Consider the following 19,872-nt stretch of genomic DNA (forward strand, 5'->3'; position numbering starts at 1 on the left):
CACTGTTGGGAACACCATGCTCATACCCTTTGCAATCCCGATCTAGAGCAACATTGGGGAGTTCCCTGGTGGCACAGGGGTCAGGATTCTGAGCTTTCACTGCCATGGCCCATGTTCAATCCCTGGTCAGGAAACTGAGATCCTACAAGTTGTGTGGCATAGCAAAAAAAAAAAAAAAGGAGTTACATTGGCTTACCTCTGTCTCTGCCCTGTTAGTTGCCATGTTCCAAAAGCACACTGTAACAAGAGGTCAGTAGTTAGTTTTCCTGGACTGCAGCACTCAGTCTGAGATATGTAGGGCTGCAAGGCCTCCTTATCAAACAGGTGCCCTGTCTAAGTCACATGAGCCTCACCTGGCCTCTTATCTGTTTTTCAGTTTTCATATTTCATTCTCGGAGAAGGACCTCATTTAATGAGTTACATTTTTCAGCAACACCATGAGTGGCTTCGTGTTGAGTGAAAACTAGCTTTACTTGGGGCTTTTAAGAGATAAAAAAGAGACAGAGAGAGAGAGAGACCTAGATCAAGCAGAGCTTCCTAAACAGGGGCCTTTGACTCCCCTTGGGTGTCAGCTACAACCCCTTGCATGTGGAAGTCAGAGGCTGGTGTGGGAGTATGATGGTAGCTAGAAGCTGGGTTAGTTTTCCAAAAAAATTTTAGGGCCCACCTCTTGCATTCTGCCCTCATCCATCACCCAGTTTATCCTTGTTGACCAGGAGACTGTCAACATCTTACTCAATCCCAGTCAACTAGAGGGAGTCCATCTCCTGCAGGGAGGTGGCACCAGCCTGAATGGCTGCACTGATGAAACTTGTGCCATGTGGTACTTTGTGGGTGACTTTGCTCACTGCACCAGACTGTCAAGCAAGTGTTGTTACCTGTTGCCTACCACCAGAAGAAGCAGCAGCAAGATGTCAACATACTGCAGAGTTTTCAGGCATCAGAGCTGCCAAGAAAGACACAACTCACAGGCACTGGATGAAATGCTTCACTCATACAGAGAACAGAGCAGGGTCAGCCTCAGTAGTGAGTGTGGCTCTCCCACAGCCAGCGCCTCTTGCCCCTTAGCCAACAGAGGGAAGACGGTCTACATGTACCCTTCCTGTGGTGGTGAAGAACCCCCTTCTCTCCCCATGAGGAACAGATATAGCAGTGGGGTTGCCTGGAAGTCACACAATGCCCATGCTTAAAGCAGAATGAAGAAAATACAAATCATAGCCGGCACAGGCTGTGAGGACTTCCTATTTCCATGTAAGAGAACATTCCAAGCCCAAGGCATGCTCTTATGCAGTTATGCAAGTTTCAACAGGCTACCTGCGACTGCTTTTTCCAATATCTACCTTAACCCTGTTCTAACACTCAAAGGCTACAAAAACCTCCGTTTGTACTCTGGAAAAGATCTCATCTTCTCAAAGATTTTGCTCCTGTAACTTTTGCCTCATTTTCCAGCATCATAATCCTCCACTCTCTACTAAATCAATCCTATGAACATATAAAGATGCTCAACCATCTCCAATTTAAAAAGGAGTTCCCCCATTTAATTTACAAATACATAGAGTTTTTAAAAGTATCTTTGATATTAATTTCTCATGCTGATATTAATTTCTCATTTAAATATTTTCTTCTCTGCAATCACTGTCTGTGTTTTTTTAGTCCTCTAACTTTATTGAGGCTTTCACTGGCTAAGTCAGAGATCTCTCTTGGTAAACGTCACATTGCACATAAAAGTCTGTGGGTTGTGTTCAGGTATCTTTTGATATTGATATCTAACATAATTCCACAGTGATAAGAAAACAGACTCTGTATCATTTCAACATCTTTAGACTATGACACTTTTGCACCTTGTTTTATGTCTCTGGATATGTTCCAATGTCTCCTGGTTTATAATCTATGGGAACTTGAATAGAATTTGTATCCTACTGTAAAGTGAAAATTGTATAAATCTGAATTATGTTGAATTGGTTCATGATGCTTTTCAGGTCTACTATATCCTTCTACTTTTCTGTATACTCAATTAATTTTTGAGAGTTTGATATTGAAACTCCAACTAAAAATCTTATTATCTACTTAAAAAAGGATTGTAATATATAATGGAACTATATGTAGCTGTGTTCTGTATTTTTTAGGTCTCCTGTAAATGTGTTATCAAACTTTCATAATTTAAAAAAGAAAAAAGAAAGAGAAATCAAAAGCATCCCCTCAACCTTACAATTCTCTGTCTCTGGGTACAGAGCCATTTTTGCTTTCTCACCTCACTTACTCCTCAGTCTTTTTCAACTGTGCTTCTGTAGCCACTATTCCTCTTGAAACTATTTACTGGTGATCCTCACACTTCCAAACCCAAGGGTCATTTCTGTTATCTTACTTGACCTTTCAGAAGCATTCATGCTAACTGACCTATCTCTCCCTGAATCTCTTCACTTTCTTTCTGAGATATCCCACTCTCCAGCTTTCCCCACAAGGCGCTTCCTTTTCCAGCACTTCCATGTCTGCTGGAACTCTCAAGTGCTCCAAGACTCTGTCTTGGGCTTTCTCTTTGTTTATACTCTTTCCCTGATGATTTCACTATCGTTTTTTAAATAGCTTATTCCAGCCAATGACACTCAAGTCCTAACCTCTCCTGTGGATTTCCAGCTAAGGTATCAAACTGCCTTATTGATTTTTTCACATATATGTAATTTCCCCCCAATTTAGCTCTTTAGCTTTACTATTTCGTGTACTTAACACTCTACTATTTCATGAAGTATTCACAAGATTTTCTTTAATTTACCCTGGTCTGTCCTACAATTAAACCTAGAGTTTACTAGTTCAGTTTTAGACACTAGAAAAAAGAATATTATACTAAGAGATAGATTCTTTAATTCTCATATTTTAAAAATTTTTATTGAGGTACAGTTGACAAACAACATTATATTAATTGCAGCTGTACAATGTAAAAATTCTGTATTTGTATGTACTGCAAACTGATCACCACAATGAATCTAGTTGACATCTGTCACCATACAGTTACAGAATTGTTTTTCTTATAATAGGAACTTTTAATGTCTACTCTCTTAGCAAGTTTCAAATATGCAATACAACATTATTAACTATAGTCACTCTACTGTATGTGACATCCCCATTACTTATTTATAACTGGAAGTTTGTATCTTTTGAGCTCCTCCAGCCTTTTCACCCACCCTCCATCCCCCACCTCTGGCAACCACTGATCTGTTCTTTTTGAGTTTGAATTTTTTTCCTTCTCTTTCTTTTTTTTAGATTCCACATATAAGTAAAATCATATAGTATTGGTCATTGGTCTTACAGTATGGCCCTTCAAGGTCCATTGTTAAGATTTCATTCTTTTTTGTGGCTGAATAATATGCCATGGTGTACATATACTACATTTTCTTTAACCATTCATCCACTGATGGACACTTGAATTGCTTCCGGATTTTGGCTGCTGTAGGTAATGCTGTTCTGAATATTGGGGTGCATGTATCTTTTCAAATCAGTGCTTTTTTTTCTTCAGGTAAATATCCAGAAGTGGGATTATTGGATTATATGGCAGTTCTATTTTGAATTTTTGAGGAACCTCCATACTTTTTTCCATAGTGGCTGTACCAAATTACCTTCCACCAACAGTGCACAAAGCTTCCTTTTTCTCTACATCATCACTAGCATTTTTTACCTCTTGTCCTTTTGAGTACAACCATTCTAACAGGTGTGAGGTGATTTCTCACTGTGGTTTTGATTTACATTTCTCTGATAATTAAGTAAAGTCGTTAAGTCATGTCTGACTTTTTGCAACCCCGTGGACTATACAGTCCATGGAATTCTCTAGGCCAGAGTACTGGAGTGGGTAGCTGTTCCCTTCTCCAGGGGCTCTTCCCAACCAGGGATCGAATCCAGGCAGGTCACCCACATTGCAGGTGGATTTTTTAGTGATGTACTTTTCATGTACATGTTACCGATCTGTAGCTCTTCAGAAAAATCTATTAGATCCTCTATCCATTTTAAATTGGATTGTTAGGGGGTTTTGCTATTGAGTTGCATGAGTTCTTCATATTTTTTGGACATTATCCCTTATCAGATAGTTCTTGTTTCTGAAAGCTGATTTTTTTTTTTTTCCACCCAAGAACAAGTTAATTATGTTTATACTACTTAACATAGCCAGGTGGCGCTAGTGATAAAGAACCCACCTACTGATGCAGGGGACGTAAGAGATGTGTGTTGATCCCTGGGTTGGGAAATCGCCTGGAGGAGGGCATTGCAATCCACTTCAGTATCTTTGCCTGGAGAGTCCCATGAACAGAGGAGCCTAGCATACTACAGGCCATGGGGTCACAAAGAGTCAGACACAACTGAAGCAACCTAGCACGAACACGAGCACTTAAACATAGCATATATATATTTCCCATGACTTAACCAAAAACTGTAAAAGTGAATTTTTTCTCATACATTCATAATCTAACCAGATCTTTATGTGTATTGACTATGTGTTATCAAATGTTATCTACTACAGGATATCTGCACACACTATGGTGTTGATTTTAGGCCCCTTTTTTCCCTCCCTACACTCATTCGTGCACGACTTCACTCATCATCAACTGTTAGTTTGCCAAATGATCCTTCTCTAGCCCTGAGTTTTCTCTTGGGCTTCAGTTCTACATTTCTGATGGTCCACTGGACAAATGTAACCAAGTGTTCCCTCTAAAATCTAACACAACCAAAACGGAATCTTCTTTTTTCCTGCTCCCAAATCAGTAGTATCTGACTTGCCTCTTTCTGTCACTGAAGCTGCTATTCTCTTGGCTCCCTAGGTTGCACTCCACCTCCTCTCTTTCCCCACAGACCACCACATCCTATCATTTCCTCCTTCAACACCACCATATCATGTTCCAGGGACAGGATTATTTGTCTGGAGTCAGAAAGACCTGGGAATTAGTTAACTGAGATTTCTGTACCTCCTTTTCCTCATCTTTAAAGTACAAAGCAGGACTGTCTTGAAGTTTACATGATCCAATGCATACAAGAACCTAATGACACTTAAGTTCTCACTTTATGATGTTTTCTTCCCTGCCTTCCATTCCTATGGTCAATATTACAGTGGTGTCCTTCATAATATCTCAGCTAAATTATTGCACTAAATTTTTGAATTGTTTTTTTTAATCTTTCCCTCCCTCCAAACACTTCATAAAACTCTATTAGGTTCATACTATAATCTTACTCAAAAGTTTTAATGAATGTCTGATTTTTAAAGCAGACATGTCTACACTGCTGCTGCTGCTGCTGCTGCTAAGTCGCTTTAGTTGTGTCCGACTCTGTGCGACCCCTTGGATGGCAACCCACCAGGCTCCCCTGTCCCTGGGATTCTCCAGGCAAGAACACTGGAGTGGGTTGCCATTTCCTTCTCCAATGCATGAAAGTGAAAGTGAAGTCACTTAGTCGTGTCTGACTCCTAGTGACCCCATGGACCTCAGCCCACCAGGCTCCTCCTTCCATGGGATTTTCTAGGCAAGAGTACTGGAGTGGGGTGCCATTGCCAAAGACCTATCGTATAGCGCAGGGAACTCTTCTCAATACTCTCTAATTATATGGCAAAAGAATTTTAAAAAGAGTGGAATATGTATACATATAACTGAGTCACTTTGCCATACAGCAGAAACTAACACAACATTGTAAATCAACCATACTCCAATAAAATTTAAAAATAAAAAGGCAGAGGTGTCTAAAGTTAAGTGGTTACTTCTTACTCTTTAGGGAAGAGCAAGGACTTCTGTGTATTCATACTAATTTTCTCTGAAGCACAATGCATGCGCCAGGGGTCAGTGGACATTTCCTCCAAAAAATGATTAAAATGATGATCTTAGAAAGTTTGCTACAGAATATGAGAAGCTATTTTCAGTATGCTAAATTCTTCTCCCTGGGGTTCAGTGGTCAAGAATCTGCCAGCAATGCAGGAGACCTGGTTTCAATCCCTGGGTTGGGAAGATCCCCTGGAGGAGGGCATGGAAACTCAATTCCAGTATTCTTGCCTGGAGAACCCCCATGGACACAGGAGCCTGATGGGCTACAGTCTATGGGATAACAGTCAGACACGATTGAGTGACTAACACTTTCACTTCAAATTTTTCAAGGACACATCTAATTTCATTGCTGACCTTATATGGTCTTTCTTAACTCATTTCAAATATCTGGTAGCATTTCACTTGTCAACTTTAGGTGTAGAAGCAAAAATTGATGGCTTCCCTGGTCAGTATATTTTTCTGGTCCTTGAAGAGACAGAAGTCTTGAATGACTTATGCACTGGCTTCATGGCCATCACCCATATTCACTGGAGGGCAGTGCTGTCAACAATCAAGCTCTAAATTCATTCCATTTTGCATTGCATTTGTTAGTTATTCATTTATGAGTCAAAAGGAATATGGAAGTTATTTTTTTAAGCCTGGAATATATGGCAGGTGTGCAGTACTGCACTTACCCTAATACAGTGATTCTCAAATTTATATATGTATATGAGTCAACCTAGACCTGGGCTGTCCAGTACAACAGCCACTAGCCATGTGGCAATTCCACTGGAAATGCAGGCAGTCAAACAGAGATGTGCTGTGAGTGCAAAATATACAATGGATTTCAGGAACTGAGTACATAACTTATGTTGATCATTTGTTGAAATGAAAATATTTTGGTTCTATTGGGTTAAATAAACTGTACTGGAATTAATTTCATCTGATTCTATCTACTATTTTTTTATAAGTAGCTACTAGCATATTTAAAATTACACATGCAGCTCAGACTTGTGGCTTATAGTCCACTTATGGCTGTAGGCCTCTTAGCACTGTCCCAAATGCTTGATTAAAATGCTCCCTGGGTCCCACTTTTGAAAATTCTGCTTTAGTACCTCCAGGTTAGGGACTAGAAATCTGATACTTCTTAGCTCTCTAAGTAATTCAATTGGTAAGTCAAACTAGAGAATCATTGTTTTATACTTCTTTTGACCAGATAAATTTGAGAGTCCTCAGCACAGCAAACAGTGATTCAAAGAGAACAAAGGCAGTAATAGTTTTCCATTTTGATTGCATGACAATGGCCACCCACAACAATCATGCATATTTCCCAATTAGCAAAACACATATTACTTAGCCATAAAAAGAATGATTTGAGTGAGTCCTAATGAGGTGGGTGAACCTAGAGCCTATTATACAGACTGAAGTAACTCAGAAAGAGAAAAACAAATATCGTATATTAACGCATATGATATTAATTAGTACTATTCGTACCAATGATGGTACTAATGAACCTATTTGCAGGGCAGCAATGGAAATGTAGACATAAAGAACAGACTTGTGGGCACAGTGGGGGAAAGGAAGGATGGGAGAAACTGAGAGAGTAGCATGGAAACATATACATCACCATATTTAAAAGAGATAGTCACCTAGAGCCAGACATCTGGAATGTGAAGTCAAGTGGGCCTTAGAAAGCATCATTACGAACAAAGCTAGTGGAGGTGATGGAATTCCAGTTGAGCTATTTCAAATCCTAAAAGATGATGCCGTGAAAGAGCTGCACTTAATATGCCAGCAAATTTGGAAAACTCAGCAGTGGCCACAGGACTGGAAAAGGTCAGTTTTCATTCCAATCCCAAAGAAAGGCAACGTGAAAGAATGCTCAAACTACCGCACAATTGCACTCATTTCATGTGCTAATAAAGTAATGCTCAAAATTCTCCAAGCCAGGCTTCAGCAATATGTGAACCGTGAACTTCCAGATGTTCAGGGTAGATTTAGAAAAGAAGGAAACAGAGATAAAATTGCCAACATCCGCTGAATCATAGAACAATCAAGAGAGTTCCAGAAAAACATCTATTTCTGCCTTATTGACTGTGCCAATGCCTTTGACTGTGTGGATCAAAACAAACTGTGGAAAATTCTGAAAGAGATGGAAATACCTGACCTGCCTCTTGAGAAATCTGTATGCATGTCAGGAAGCAACAGTTAGAACTGGACATGGAACAACAGACTGGTTTCAAATAGGGAAAGGAGTACGTCAAGGCTGTATATTGTCACCCTGCTTATTTAACTTATATGCAAAGCACATCATGAGAAACGCTGGGCTGGAAGAAGCACAAGCTGGAATCAAGATTGCCAGGAGAAATATCAATAACCTCAGATATGTAGATGACACCAGCCTTATGGCAGAGTGAAGAGGAACTAAAAAGCCTCTTGATGAAAGTGAAAGAGGAGAGTGAAAAAGTTGGCTTAAAGCTCAACATTCAGAAAACGAAGATCATGGCATCTGGTCCCATCACTTCATGGCAAATAGATGGGGACATGGTGGAAACAGTGGCTGACTTTATTTTCGGGGCTCCAAAATCACTGCAGATGGTGACTGCAGCCATGAAACTAAAAGGTGCTTACTCCTTGGAAGGAATGTTATGACCAACCTAGACAGCGTGTTAAAAAGCAGAGACTTTACTTTGCCAACAAATGTCCATCTAGTCAAGGCTATGGTTTTTCCATTAGTCATGTATGGATGTGAGAGTTGGACTGTAAAGAAAGCTGAGCGCCAAAGAATTGATGCTTTTGAACTGTGGTGTTGGGAGAAGACTCTTGAGAGTCCCTTGGGCTGCAAGGAGATCTAAGCAGTCCATCCTAAAGGAGATCAGTCCTGGGTGTTCATTGGAAGGACTGATGCTGAAGGTGAAACTCCAATACTTTGGCCACCTCATGCGAAGAGTTGACTCACTGGAAAAGACTCTGATGCTGGGAAGGATTGGGGACAGGAGGAGAAGGGGACGACGGGGGATGAGATGGCTGGATGGCATCACCGACTCAATGGACATGAGTTTGAGTGAACTCCAGGAGTTGGTGATGGACAGGGAGGCCTGGCGTGCTGTGATTTATGGGGTAGCAATGAGTCAGAGACGACTGAGCGACTGAACTGAACTGAACCTTTGACTCACTTCTAGAAATGGATCCTGCAAATCTTCTCACAAGTTCATTAGGATACATCTATAATTCACTTTGGTAGTATTTGAAATAGTGAAAAGCTATAAAGTTATAAAATTATGACACATCTAACTGAACACTCTGCAGGATATAAGCAAGGTCATCTATATGTACTGACATGGAAAGAGGTCTATGATATTTACGACAGGCAAAGCAAGTTGCAAAAAAGGACAGATCCTATTTGTATGTGAAAAAATGTGTACATATATTTATATATGCTTAGAAATTTTCAAAAACCATTACTATTAATTACTGCAATAGCAAAGATTCCCAGTGATATGAAAAGGAACTTTTACTTTGCTTTTTATATCCTTTTGCACTGGTTTAGCTTTGAAACGTGAGCAATATGCAAAATTTACATTGCACATTACAAAAAACGCTTTTTTCAAATCTACACAATGCCCAACCATATAAAGACTTCATCGCTTCGGTTCCTGTTACAGAAATTTGCTTTTCACTTTGTCTTTTAATCTGGAGTCTTTTAATTTTTTTCACTTTAATTTTCTAAAAAGCCACCGCATACATTCATTAGTTGATTCAACCAGTTGTTACTGACGATATACTTTATGCCAGGCACTATAGTAAGGCAGAAAAATGAAGAGCGGGGTACCAAAGGAGGACTATAACCAAATGCACATGTACATAATAATTAGTAGTGAGTGCTACGAAGACCTGAATTTTCAGATGCTGAAATGTCCAAATGTCGTGTACTCTCACGTGTGCATAGTACATGTATTTACTATGTGTGCTCAGTCGCCTTCGGCTCTTTGGGACCCCATGGACTGAAGCCAGTCAGGCTCCTCAGTCCAAGACAAGAATACTGGAGTGGGTAGCCATTTCCTCCTCCAGGTTATCTTCCTCACCCAGCCATAGAACCTCCTGCTCCTCCGTTTCCAGCATGGGCAGGCGAATTCTTTACCACTGAGCCATCTGGGAAGCCCCGTATTTACCCATACATACGTGCTTGTGTGCTAAGCGGTTTCAGTTTTCACCCGTGCATATATAAATGCTACTGAATTAAAGTGTCATTTAGATAAATTATTCTGGGAAATTTCCCAAATTAATCTTTCTCCTGCATTCATTATAATGAATGTAGTGCAAATTATTTTTTAATAGCAAAGGTTTTTTTCTTTCTTTCTTTTTTTGGTTGTGTCAATTTAGGAAAATTACTTGGCTACTGCAGGCCTTAGTTTTCTCCTCCGCCAAGTGGAGGATGTACTTCTCGGGTCTGCTGTCTCGGGGAGAATTTTCTGCGCTGATCAGTGTTTACAGCAGCGCCCGGCACCCACCGGCGTGGGGGTGGGGCGGGTCCGGTAAAGCGCAGGGGAGCGCGGGCGGCGCAGCGAGTCGGCTATCCGGAGATGCGCGGCGTTCTCACTGTAGACCAGGTGAGAATCGCGGCGCTTTCAAAGACTTTTCATCCAAGCATTTCTGCCCGGCGATTTCTCTTTCAGGGCGCGCGCAGCGGCTGCAGGGCGTCAACTCCCCAGGATCAGTCAACCATCCAGCTCGACTTCTTGAGCGCATCACAAGCTAAAGCCGCCCTGTGCTACTAAACTCAAGTCCACAGACGCCCCCCAGCCACCCTACGCGTCCGGAGCTTACTTGGCTCTGGGTAGGCGGTACCCTCGCCTCTAAAGGCGGCTGTTCGTTTAAATTCTGGCGCCACTCCCACGCCACGTAGAGCCAGTCTCGGAAGCGACGGACAGCGGCGCAGCAGCGGGCGTGCGCCCGGAGCTGGACGTGCGCGCCGCGGAGGGGCGGTGCGCGCACCACGCCGTGGAACGAGCCCCGAAAGAAAAGAGCCGCCTGGCGCGCTCTCGCTCCTCCCGTCAGGAACCGGCCACGCCCCCGTGCTCTCCAGGGTCCAATAGAGGCGAGAGGGAGGGGCGGCCTCCGGCTGGCTCGGGAGAGACTATATAAGGAACTGCAGGGGGAGCTGTTCGGTCTTTTACGTCGGAACTTGGGAGCAGATCATAGCTGCTAGGTAAGTACGCGTTGTTGGCGGTCGTGCGCGCGAACCTGAGTGGCGCAGCTTGGGTTGGGGAATGCGATACGGTAAAAAGAGTTCAGAAGTTGAGGGTTAGAGTGCGGCGTTGAGTATTTACACATGGAAAACGCGCCACCGGACCGCCACGTGTCCCCTGTCGCGGTGGCGACCGGCTTCGAGTTCAGGCGTGCGTAGGCTGCTGCTGGTCATGGCGCTGCGCGCGGCCGTATTGCTAAGCCGGCTGGATAATCCTGAACGGCGCACGGGAAACGACCACATTCCTGAGATTTGGGGCGGGAGTTACGCTTAACGTTGACTTACAGGCCTTAGATACGTAGTCATATCAACAGTTAATTTAAAAATCGGCAGCTCCTGACTGCGTGAAACTGAGTTGTATTGTGCCCAGGTGGCGCTGTGTGCAAATCGAATTGTTGGAGGGGAAGGTTTTAGTGCTGAAAACCTTAAGCTATGACCTTCTATGACAATACTTAATTTTTAAATATATTTATTCTTCCGCAGGTTAAGAAATTGATTCTCCCGCAGAAACAATGGATTTCGGTGTAGCGGAACTGTTACGTGGAGATGCTAAGGTAATTGTTGAGAGCTTAGTTTTAAGTTGAAGGAATAAACCTGTTGATTTACAGGTTGATCAACCTGTAAAGATGATGCATCATTTGAAAATTTTTTTTTTTTTTTAAGATGCAAAGGTACATTTCAAAACACGCCGGACAATATTGGCTGGAAAATGACTTGGTTAAAACCTGATGATCTTACCAGGTATGTGTTCGACTAGTACTTCGAATGTCTATATGTTTAGTCCACGTGTAGATTAAATGAGAAAAATATTTTTGTTTTTTAACAGCATTCTGCAGGTTGATGAATACTAATGAAGCTGTGGATGTCACTGAGCAGCTTCATTTTAAAGTAAGTTACCCTGACTTACATCTGCTGCAGTAATTCTGTCTGGTTTGTGGTAAATGTCCGTGTAATGTAGCATAATGGATTTTGGTCTGATCAATGATGAACCCTATCCCGAAGCTGATAACCTGAAGAAAAGCATGTACGGATTCGGCTTCTGAGACAAGACTAATGTTCAGATATGAGAACAAGTTTTATAACAGATTTCTGTTAGGTTATGTCTCATAGAGGAAAAACTTAATTCACAGAGTGGGGTTTTCTGTGCCAACAGTGAGGGGTTGCTGTCTGCCTGCTGTCTGCCTGGTGTGCTGTGACATTTTGAAGGTGGAAACATTTCTGTGAGTAGAGATGTTTTGCTTCAAAATCAGTAAACATTGTGTCCTTGGTCTTACCTATGATGATCCTATCCCGAACCTGAATTTCTGTTGAAAAAACTTATACGGATCTGGCTTCTGAGGTGGACCATTATAAGGACAGCAGCATTTTTTGAAAATTGTTTTAAGTAAGTTTTCTGATGTTGATAGTTTGTAAACCGTAAATGTTTTTCCTTTCCTAGGGCTAGTGCTGCGAGATTTACTTGTCTGTCTTATGAAAATCTGGTGATTGGGAAAACCTCCAATGGATGTGGGAAGAAAGTTCAAGATGAATTACATTTTTACATTGGTTTGTAAATAGATTCTGAACCAGCATCGAGTCTAGATAATGCATCCATAAGAGTCAAGGCATTTCTGTTTGACCATGACACTGCTGTAGAATCATAACCTGTTAATCAGTGTATTACTTTCTAACTATTTTGAATGGAAAATTCTTTTCTAGTTATCTAGCCTTGTAATTAAATAATTTTGAATAGCCTTTGGTTCTTTGTCTGAATTGAGTTTAAAACTGTGTGATTGTAATTACACCAAGTTAAAGTGTGTACTCTTGCGGTGGAATCTTCAGTCAGGTTTCTAGGGAGAGATGATTTGGTTTGGCAAGAATAAGTAATGTGCAAAACATTAGCTTCAGAGTGTTGGGGTGAGAGCAAAGTGGGAAAGATGGGACCTGTTAACAGTGAGGGAAGGTCACTGATAAAATCTGGGTTAAAACTGGTCAAGCATTGTATGGAATGGGTTAGTGTCAATAATAGCATCTAATCTAACCAAGGTGGTTGGGCCCTGCTGCTCCTGCTAAGTCACTTCAGTCATGTCCGACTCTGCGACCCCATGGACAGCAGCCCATCAGGCTCCTCTGTCCATGGGATTCTCTAGGCAAGAACACTGGAGTGGGTTGCCATTTCCTTCTCCAGTTGGGCCCTAACCCTAATCATTTTCCCTAAATAGCTGCATGAATAACCTGTTCGCATATTTAAATGTTAAAGTCAGTGCTAATATATCATCGGAATGAACTTTTGAAATGTTAGCTTGCCTGCTGAAGTGAAGAGATGGTTTGGGGCTCATGTACCTCAGATTCATGAGACTGAGCCTATAGTTGAATGCCCAGACAGACAGGTTTCTTCTGATAGCAGATGACCTCCATGTATAGCTTTGTGTTAGTGTTAGCCCATTTATTATGTCCATTTGGAAATGAGACTTTAGCACTGCAGTCAGCACCCCGATCTCCCTTACTCTGCTTTATTTGGAACTTAAGTATGGTTTATAAAATTTGAGCACTGGCACCGCTGTACCTTAAGTATCTAGACACCTGGCACTTGGTTGTCAAATAATGAATGCTTAATGACCCATTGAGGGGGACTTTGCTGATTGTTCAGTGGTTAAGACTGCTTCCAGTGTAGGGGCTGCTGGTAGGGTTGGTGAACCCACATGCAGAGTGGCACACCCAAAAACCTAAAACATTCAGGGAGAACTGTCCTTGTCAAAGTTGGCTAACATGACTTCAAAACAAGGCAAACTTATGAATAAGACTTGGTTTTAGAGCACTTAAGGTTTCCCTTACAGCTATTGCAATGCAGGAGACCCTTTCCCTCCCAGTCAATCTTAAGATTCAAATGATGTACACATTTTTTATTGTACCAGTTGGATCCCACTAAAATGAGTTTGATCCAAATTAAGTCCATTTGAGAGTATAAATATTCAATAAAAATCTAAAACATACAGTTGTGGAAGTTGGGAAAGCTCATTGTACTGACTCAATTTGGGACATGACTTTGAGCAAACTCAGGGAAGGGAGGCCTCAGTTCAATTCAGTGGCTTAGTCATGTCCGACTCTTTGCAACCCCATGAATTGCAGCACACCAGGCCTCTCTGTCCATCACCAACTCCTGGAGTTCACTCAAACTCAACGTCCCAGCAAGTCATGAGTGATGCCATCCAGCCATCTCGTCCTCTGTCGACCCCTTTTCCTCCTGCCCCCAATCCCTTCCAGCATCAGTCTTTTTCCAATGAAACTCTTCGCATGAGGTGGCCAAAGTACTGGAGTTTCAGCTTTAGCATCATTCCTTCCAATGATTCTTAGGACTTCCCTGGTAGCTCAGATGGTAAAGCGTCTGCCTACAATGTGGGAGACCCAGGTTCAATCCCTGGGTTGGGAAGATCCTCTGGAGAAGGAAATGGCAACCCACTCCAGTACTCTTGCCTGGAAAATCCCATGGACAGAGGAGCGTGGTAGGGTACAGCCCATGGGGTCTCAAAGAGTCGGACACGACTGAGCGACTTCATTTCCTTCCAAAAAACACCCAGGACTGATCTTTAGAATGGACTGGTTGGATCTCCTTGCAGTCCAAGGGACTCTCAAGAGAGTCTTCTCCAACACCACAGTTCAAAAGCATCAATTCGGCGCTCAGCTTTCTTTACAGTCCAACTCTCACATCCATACATGACTACTGGAAAAACAATAGCCTTGACTAGATGGACCTTTGTTGGCAAAGGAATGTCTCTGCTTTTCAATATGCTATTTAGGTTGGTCATAACTTTCCTTCCAAGGAGTAAGCGTCTTTTAATTGCATGGTTGCAGTTAACCATCTGCAGTGATTTTGGAGCCCAGAAAAATAAAGTCTGACACTGTTTCCCCATCTATTTGCCATGAAGTGATGGGACCAGATTCCATGATCTTTGTTCTTTGAATGTTGAGTTTTAAGCCAGCTTTTTCACTCTTCTCTTTGACTTTCATGCTGCAGTTGATGGTGTCACAAAGAATCGAGTTGGACACTGCTTAGCAACAAAACTAATAACAGGAACCTTAAGTTCTATGTGAGAGACTTTAGCCAATAAGACTTGAGTCAGCTCTACACCATGCTTCCAGGTTATCTTAAAATACAGTAGGTTCAATTCTACTGTTTGGTATTTTTTAGTGAAGTGAAGGTTGCTCAGTCTTGTCCAACTCTTTGCAACCCCTTGGACTGTATAGTCCATGGTGTTCTCCAAGTCAGAATACATTCCCTTCTCCAGGGGATCTTCCCAACCCAGGGGTCTTAACCCGTGTCTCCCGCATTGCAAGCAGATTCTTTAACTGAAGTGAGCCACCAGGGAAGCCCAAACTATTTATATTGCCAGAAATCCAATATCCATTGCACTTGGCTTCCTTATCAAGTGCTCTCTGAACTGCTTATACAGTTCTTAATCCTTGCTGTTTGCCCAGCCCCTGAGAACTTTTGGCTGTTTTTAAACCAGTTTCCCCATTAAATTTAGAGCCTTTAAATGCCAACCTATGTACAGATAACTAGGCTTCTCTGGTGGCTCAGAGGGTAAAGCCTGCAATGCCGGAGACCTGGGTTCAATCCCTGGGTTGGGAAGATCCCCTGGGAAAGGAAATGGCAACCCATTCCAGTATTCTTGCCAAGAGAACCCCACAGATGGAGGAGCCTGGTAGGCTACAGTCCACCGGTCACAAAGAGTCGAACACGACTAAGCGACTTCACTTTCCTTTTTCCTTTCCTTTCCTATGTACAGATAAGTCAAAATAGAAGCATGCTACAGTTTTTGTGGATCATCTTGAGGTGGAGGAAGGGTACCTTTCCAATACGAAAACCAGACTTGGTCTCATTCTCACAAATCCTGGTCTCATCCTCTGACCACTAGTCAGTCTGAGGTCCTGACATGCTATGCAGCTGACTTATAACAGGATATAGATTTAATCTCACAGAATCCCACACTGAGTACAGTATAATACATCCATCCTATTTGGAAACTTTACCTTAGTTATGCTTAGTTGATTCAGTTCTCTCCAAAAGAGTTAACAATGGAAAGAGCATTTCAGAATACTCAGAATTCACCATTTGAAGAAAATGTTTGGAAACAGTGATTACTGAGGTCAGAAAACTTGACCCTTGCCTCCTAACTATTGAATATAATTATATACGTCAATGAATGGTTCATTTTAGAAGTGTACGGTTTGATGAGTCTCTGTAAATATGCACCCATGAAACCATTAGTGCAATCAAGATAATAAAGTCCATCTCCCCAAAAGTGGATTTTTACAGAGGCTTGATTTTGAACATAACTAAGTTTGAGATGACATGTAATACCCTAATGAGATTTTGCATTAGATATGAAAGTTCAGAGTAGAGATCTAAGCTGGAGAAATAAACGTGGGAGTTAACAGCATGCGAATGGCCATAAAGTGAGGTCACTGAGGGAGTGAGTATAAGAGAAGTGGTCCAAGAGATGAGTCCTGGAACATTCCAGAAGTAAGATATGGCAAGTTTAGTTCAAATCATAGAAATTATTTTGTACTAGCAAACAAAAACTGGAAAGCAGTAATCTGTTTTCAAATTCAACTACCATATCTGAAACAAACTAGATGGAAAATTGAGGAGTTCAGAAAGCAAGGGTGTGAACTAAGCAATAATTGCTTGGGGTAATGGGGATGGAGGTTGCCTTGTATTTAATACAGAGCACTGGTCAGCGTGAAAATTGAGGAAGTTAATATATAAGGACAACTCTGCAAAGTATTAGGCAAAGTGGTCTTCAGGAAAGAATGAGATGAGGAATTTAAAAAGTGTGATAAGAGTTGTCATCAGATACTGTGGACTGATGAGAGAAATGGAGTTGGCTACAGACAAGTTAGAGATTTGCCTTTTGGTGCCAAAGTGCCCAATGAGGCTGAAAATTGCCAAGTGTGATAGTTAATCAGCATCATTCTTACCTGTTGTCCTATGGGGTTTATCCACATGGGAGCAGAAAGCAGATCAGTGGATTAATCCAAAATTAGGGATAAACTGGCCAGAAGGAGCAGAGCTGTGATGGGCCAATTGAGAGTGTAGGTGAAAGTGGTGTTAAAATTGACCTTGAAATCCAGGCTGATGAGGAAAAGAAATTAGTGCTGGAAAACTGTCCCAGGTAATGACAAAGATCAGTTGTACCACAGAGAAATGATGAGAATTAGGTAAAATAAGATCCTTTCCAGTTACACTACAAAATGACCCACAGCATTTTGTGTTTCTAATTAGTGGTTTATTTCTCTCTGGTCCTAGAGTGAGTTCTTTTGAAGCAGAAACTGCCCTTTCACCTCTTATACTCTGTGCCTGCTGCTGCTAAGTCGCTTCAGTCGTGTCCGACTCTGCGACGTACAATGTAAAGACTCCCATTACAAATTTGTCTAATTATATGGAATTCAGTATGTGTATTTAAGGTGGGCAATGATGATATGATCTAAATTCTCCAAAAGAGATAAAAGAAATGAGAAAAGCTGGAAACTGATGGATTCAGTATGTGTGCCCTCCCAAAATTCTTATGTTGAAGCCCTAACTCCGATGTGGCAATATTTGGTGATGGAGCCTCAGGGGATGTGGTTAAGGTTAAATGATGTCATAAAGGTAGGGCCCTGGTCGGATAGGATGAGTGTCCTTATAAGAAGAAAGAGCAGAGAACTCACTCTCTCCCTCTTCATATGCACCCACAAGAAGTCATGTGGGGACACTGTGATGATGGCTGTCTACAAGTCCAGACAAGAGGACTCCGAATGAAACCTACCTGGCTGGCACTTTGATCTTGGACTTTCCAGCCTCCAGAGCTATGAGAAAATTAATTTGTATTCAACCATCCAGTCTGGTATTTTGTTATGGCCGCTCTTACAGACTGAGACAGAAGCAAAGGATAAATGGCCACTGGTATAATTTGAGGGCTTTATAATTTGGCAAGAGATTTATAAGTTAAGTCCACACAGTGTAATCTCTCTGGTTTTATACATTTTCCCTTTAGGTTTTTATTTATTACATTGAAACTGGGTCACACTTTTTTTTGCAGTGTGTTTTATTATTGACTAATAACAAACAACTGACACAAAACTTTCCACCTGTTTCAACACCAATAGATAATTTTTCAATTAAATCTCAGTAAAAGAAATTAGAGATTGAAATTAAACTATTTTAGAAGGTGAATGTTGTCTTCAGTCTGTGCTTCACAAGAAAAACTTTTTAACATTAAAATTAGTTCTTTTAAAATTAACTCATAACAAAAAATAATTTAGGCTTACTGTATTTCATAGTATAAAATTTCTTTGTTCTATATGAACATTAAGATTGTAAAAGGAGGACTTCTCTGGTGGTCCAATGCAGAGACTCCCAATTCAGGGAGGGGGCCCAGGTTTGATCCCTGGTCAGGGAACTAGATTCCACATGCTGCAAGTAACAGTTCACATTCCAAAACTAAAAAAGATTCTTCATGCCACGACTAAAGGTGCTGCAACTAAGACCCAGTACAATAAAAGAGAGAAAGGAAAGAAAGTCAAGTGATGTATTTAAAAAAAAAAATTTAACAACATTTTTGGGAACTGATAGTTCATACCTATCATGATTTTTTCACTGTTTAATGGAAAATACTTGGTATAAAATAATGACTGACACTTCTATAGTTCTCTTAATTTTACACGGTGCTTTGACATACGTCATCTTGGTTTCTCCTACAGTAACCTGTGAGTAGGCATTATTAGTATTTATACATTTTATATGTGAGTAAACTGAGAGATTTAAAATACAATCTGCTCAAAGTTTAGATCACTGGAAGGAATGATTTCATCATCATCTGTATTTTGCACATTGTAATGTAGTTTTTTTAGTTTGGGTGCCACATTTAAGAAGAGTGGTGGGAGTTCCCTGATGGTCCAGTGGGTAAGAATCCTTGCTCCCAATGCAGGGGCCCAGGTTTGATCCTTGGTTAGGGAACTAGCTCCTGCATGCCGAAACTAAGGAGTCTGCATGCCACAACGAAGATTCCAAGAACTGCAACTAAGACCCAGCCCAGCCAAAATAAATATTTTTAAGAAAGAAGATGAGTGGCAAAGTAGGAGGTAACTTAAGGATGAAGACAAGGCTTCTGGAAACCATGTCATTCTAGACAATGTTTTAAGGTAAGGACTTGGAAATAGTTAACCTGAAGAAGTAAAAAATCATGGGAAAGCATAATGACTATTCTTAAATATTTAAAAGTATTTCATGTGAGATAATAGTAATATTAATAATAATCCCATCTGGGGACTTTTCCTGGTGGTCCAGGGGTTAAGAATTCACCTTGCAATACAGGAGATGCAGGTTTGATCCCTGGTTAGGAAACTAAAATCCCATGGGCTGCAACTAGAGTCTGTGCACCACAATTAAAGATCCTGCACAATGCAGTGAAGACCCAGCAGTACTGTAGCTAAGACCCCACGCAGCCAAATAAATAATTAAATGATTTTTTTTAAATAGTAATAATTTTCCCATCTGGTAGGTACTATGATTATGCCCATTTTACCAATGAGGAAAGTAAAACTTAGAAAAGTAACCTAATGAAAGTTACATAGGAAGTGAGAGAATTAAATTGAAAATCTGGAAGTCTAAGTCAAGAGATGGTGTTCTTACCCTGCTAAATTACCTTCCACAGAGGAGTAGCTAACCTAACTCTACACCTAAAGCAACTAGAAAAGGAAGAAATGAAGAGCCCCAGGGTTAGTAGAAGGAAAGAAATCTTAAAAATTAGGGCAGAAATAAATGCAAAAGAAACAAAAGAGATCATAGCAAAAATCAACAAAGCCAAAAGGAGTAGCTAACTGAAGTGTTTTCTT

General features: G+C 41.1%; 1 long non-coding RNA gene and 2 other non-coding genes across 3 annotated transcripts; all 3 read left to right on the plus strand.

Annotated features, from left to right (window-relative positions):
• Positions 1–11,741: 11,741 nt before the first annotated feature.
• On the plus strand, positions 11,742–12,749 carry LOC100174924 (uncharacterized). The gene is made up of 3 exons (XR_009495831.1): positions 11,742–11,904; positions 12,170–12,236; positions 12,455–12,749. It is a non-coding gene; the product is annotated as an uncharacterized lncRNA (long non-coding RNA).
• LOC112448165 (small nucleolar RNA SNORD50) lies at positions 11,993–12,062 on the plus strand. Its single transcript, XR_003036558.1, has one exon. It is a non-coding gene; the product is annotated as a small nucleolar RNA SNORD50 (small nucleolar RNA).
• On the plus strand, positions 12,288–12,357 carry LOC112448164 (small nucleolar RNA SNORD50). The gene has a single exon (XR_003036557.1). It is a non-coding gene; the product is annotated as a small nucleolar RNA SNORD50 (small nucleolar RNA).
• Positions 12,750–19,872: the final 7,123 nt, after the last annotated feature.

This window comes from Bos taurus, chromosome 9, assembly GCF_002263795.3.
Source record: "Bos taurus isolate L1 Dominette 01449 registration number 42190680 breed Hereford chromosome 9, ARS-UCD2.0, whole genome shotgun sequence".
Lineage (NCBI taxonomy): Eukaryota > Metazoa > Chordata > Mammalia > Artiodactyla > Bovidae > Bos > Bos taurus.